General features: G+C 37.1%; 1 non-coding gene across 1 annotated transcript; it reads left to right on the forward strand.

Annotated features, from left to right (window-relative positions):
• Positions 1-4,195: 4,195 nt before the first annotated feature.
• On the forward strand, positions 4,196-4,329 carry LOC142437726 (small nucleolar RNA SNORA42/SNORA80 family). The gene has a single exon (XR_012782252.1). It is a non-coding gene; the product is annotated as a small nucleolar RNA SNORA42/SNORA80 family (small nucleolar RNA).
• Positions 4,330-4,581: the final 252 nt, after the last annotated feature.

A 4,581-nucleotide genomic window follows, 5' to 3' on the forward strand; every position in this document is an offset into this window, starting at 1 on the left:
GTAATTCAAATATCAAGTTGCAATATTGAAAGGTTATATGGGGAAAATACTGAAAAACACAGGAAGCATCAACAATAAATGGAAAGAATGCAGAGCGTCACTGTACAAAAAATAATTTGTCAATATTCAATGTTGAATTTTAGGAGGTAGAATTTGATAAAGAAATGATGTTACTAAAGGAATTGCTCTGACTGTATTTGTAGAAAAACCAAGCTCCAGAAATTGATGAAATATGAAATGAAAGGTTTCAGTACATAAATGCAATGCTGGATCTCCTCACTCATCTATGCCATGAAATTTGGAAGATAATGACCAAGCCAAACAACAAAAAGAAATATGTATGTGCATCTCTTCCAAGAAAGAAGTTCCAAGAGAATGTGGAAATTATTGAACAGTATCATTAATATCACCCACAAATAAAATTTGGCTGGAAATAATTTTAAAATAGTTACAGAAGAACATCAAGTGGAAACAGATCATTCAAATCTGATTCAGAAGAGGACATGGTAGGAGGGATATTATTGCTGATGTCAGATGGCTGTTGACTGAAAGCAAAAAGTACAAGAAATATGCCTGCCTGTGTTTTATTGACTATACAAAAGCATTCGACACTAGGGATTATACAAATTAAGGGAAACAAAGCAAAACATGGGAATTCCAGAGCACTTCAGTATACTTATGTGAAGCCTGTACATAGGCCAAAAGGCAGTCATTCAAATGGAACATTTGCATGGTTTGTCAGAACCACTGCAGGAAAAGTGTTTGTCAGTTATGTTCTTTCACTGTGTTTACTCAATCCGCATGCTGAACAAATACTTTATGAAGTTGGTTATATGAAGAACAGTGGGGCATGAAGATTGGAGGGAGATTCATTAACAATTTGCAATAAGCAGATGACGTTGTTTGATGCAAATGAAGAGGCCATGAACACTTTATTCATAAAGATAGAGTACTACAATCTTCACTGTGGGTTACACTTAAATATAAAGAAAACCAAAATCCTCACTACAACAAGAAACATCATAATAAATGTAAAAATATTGAAGTTGTCAAGGATTTCAGTTTAATTATATCCACAACCAAAGCCCATGGAGCAGCCGTAAAGAAATCAAATGATGTACTGTGTTGGGCAGATCTACATGAAAGACATCTTTAAGGTGTTCAAAGGCAAAAGTGTCACTTTAAGTACTAAGGTGAGTCTGACCCAAGCCATGTTATTTTCAACTACCTTGTATTCCTCTGAAAACAGGACAATGAATAAGCATGATCCAGAAATAATTAATGTTTTTGAATTATGGTGCTATCATGGTCTACAAAAGAACTAGATCTATGTTGAAAGAAATACAAGAGAATGCTACTTAGAAGTGAGTGCAGTGAGACCTCATCTCATGTACTTTGCACATGTTGTCAGGAAAGTCCTGTTCTTGAATAAGGATATATTGCGTGGCTAAGCAGAGTGCCCGTGAAAACAAGGAAGGCTCCCAACACTATTGATTGACACCAAGATGGCAACATTGAGTTGAAACCTAGCAAGGATGATGAAGATGGCAGGGAGCCCTGGTTGAGTAGTGATTACATGTTTGGCTGCGATATGCATGGTCAGTAGTTCAAAACTACCAGAATCTCTGAAGGAGAAAGACTGGACTTTCTATTCCTGTGAACAGTTACAGTCTTGGAAATCCGCAGGGGTCACTACAAGTCAGCACTGACTTGATGGCTGTGGCAGTTACATAATCTCTTGTCAACTTGTGAAGGGGTGGAGTTTAGCCTGTCAGTCAGATCGCAGCCTGATGATCTCATTTGAAGGTGCTAAAGAGATAATAGCTGACTGGAGGCCAGATACACACATGCTGCTTAACATTCCTAGTGGCAGGCCACATGAAGACACCCTGTGGGAGTCAGAGCCTGTGGAGACCCACATCAGCAATGAGATCCTTCCTTCACCATTGGATCTACAAGACTTCCACCCACTGGCCTGTGGTCTCCCTGCATTTGGCATTCGTGTATAGCTGTGCGAGTCTAAAGAGGAATTTATGGACTTGTATTGGATTTATGTGATAATATTGGACTTATGGACTTGATCTGGACTAGGCTGGGATGTTCCTCACTATACAATTATTCTTTCATATAAAACTCTTTCTTATACACATACAAGTGTTCCTGAATTTATTCCTCTAGTCAACTGAGACTAACAGGTTGGCAGTGAATGATAGGACTGATATGTTCTATTCTACTGTGTAGAAGTCACTATGAGTTGGGACCAACTCAATGTCACTTTAACAACAACAACAGCAATATCTTCAATATTTTATGCATTAGCTGAAGATTGATTAACTGAGCATTGATTTTACTTCCTACTAATGCCTAACAGAAGTATGAACATCAAATTAACTAGTATATATGAATGCATTGGAGTTAAAATATAGCTATTATTCTGCTCTTTTGTCCAAATAAAATGGGGTCACATAAGCTACTACCTAATATCAAATTATTCAATTGCCAATCAACTTAAATTTGAAAGTTAGTCCAGGACAGTTATTTTGATGTACTACAGGTAAATCCACAATTTTCTTGGACAAAAGCTAATTCAAAGTATCCAGCCAGATGGTAGGTGGATTCTGAGGCAATCACAGACTTGCCATCCAGACTCTGATGTGAACTGGAGTCCCCAAAAAGGACTTTTATAGACATGCAGAATTGGAAATCAACTACATTTTAGAGATACTTTAAACAATCCCTGCATTTCCACATAAATCCAGGTTCCAAAGTGTCTGAAATTCTAAGAAAGATGTAGTTTTTCATAATTGGTATAGAAGTTATACGAGATCATGTGTATTAAAATACTTTATAAGACATCATTCACTCAATGAATGTCATTAATTAGCATCACCATCACCATCAATTGGTTCCACATTCAGAATAATGACTTTTGGCAGAGAAAATATCTAAAATGTATCCATAGTGCGATGGCAGTGATAGTGTAGTTGAGATGACAATGTGCATGTGGCTTGCAAAGAAATACCAGGCTAAGAAGTTTGAAATAATGTTAGAAGAGAAAGAAATGGAGTGCCAACATTTGTTCATTATGTGCCAACTATGACATTAAGGTCATTACATGTATTATTTCTGTTAAGACATTAGATTGTTTCATTGATATGTTCATATAGAATTCTTATGGGACATGTAAGACACCAGTACACTATTCTTGGTGATAGTTTTGATAAAGCCTGGCTATTTTTAATCACGATGAGCTCATAACATAATCTACAGTAATCTACACTAATATACCAAAGAAGGCAGAATCAAGAGAACACAGAGAAATAGTGTCAGAGTGCTAAGTTACACCCAAAGTCTACCTTGTTCTGTTGTTTCTCTTTATTTTTTCATCTGCGGGCATTTGCATTTTATGATAAGAAGACTAAATTAATGTAAGTAGCATCTGATCTAGCCTGTTCGACTTAGTAGTTAACCTAGAGAGCCTCCTATTTTAAGGAATGACAGCAAATCCCTGGATGAGCACTGCTGATGTCTACCAACAGCACTCTGGACAATGCATTTGGCCCTACAAAGAATGACATTCATATTTTGAGGGAAATGGACATATGTAAGAATTCTTTCATATCTCGAATCTATGTAGGGAGAGATTACTGACTCATAGAAATGGTGGAGTAGCTTGATTGGACTAACTCCTGCTGATAACAATTATAAAGTATGGACAAAACAGTGGAAATCGTGCCAGAAGTCAATGGAGAATGACCAAAGGCAGAAAAACCTGGAGAGGGGAGTACCATTGAAAGACTGGAAGCACACCGCGTGACAGCCACATTTAATTTTCCCTCGGGGCACCCGTAGTTTTGTGGTGCCTAAATGGATAGAGCAGAAAGAAGCCAAGTTACTGGATTAAGAAGTCCTAGTTTGGGCTTCAAAGCTATCAAAGGAGCCGGAAATTTAGAAGGAAACTCCTCTCAAAGAGAAAAAATTGGAAAAAAGACCTACTTTAAATATACAAACAAAAACGTCTTCATGCCCTGGACCTAAGGCAAGACTTCAGGGACACAGGAAGGGAAAAACTATTGAAAACTGAAAGAACTGAGCAGAATTTTCAGAAGATTCCCGTCATTTAAGAGACTGAGTTTTTAATTTAAACTTTCACTAAATTCCTGAGGTTTTTACCAGAAGACAAAGGTAAACCACGGCATGGGTTTGGATTTATGGCAGGTCCCATCCCATGGGCCTCTCACAGTGTCCCAGGCCAAAGCAAATTGTAACCCCGAACCATTGCCTGGCTTTACCCCATGGGCTTCAGGCACCGAAGCGGGTTGCACAGTGAAAAAAAAGGAAACCAAAGTATATCTATCCCAGCATAGTTTCAAACAAAATCATCACCAGTATTTAAACTGCTTCCAGAATAAAAATCAACATATAAAATAATGACAAATAAATAAAAGTGAAATATCAGGAATAAAAAGATAGGGGAATTACTTAAAGAGATAGAAATAATAAAAAGAACAAATGGAAATTCTAGCATAAAATAGTCATACACACTATTTTAAATGCATTATATAAATCTAAAAGCATGCA

Source organism: Tenrec ecaudatus, chromosome 1 (genome assembly GCF_050624435.1).
Source record: "Tenrec ecaudatus isolate mTenEca1 chromosome 1, mTenEca1.hap1, whole genome shotgun sequence".
Lineage (NCBI taxonomy): Eukaryota > Metazoa > Chordata > Mammalia > Afrosoricida > Tenrecidae > Tenrec > Tenrec ecaudatus.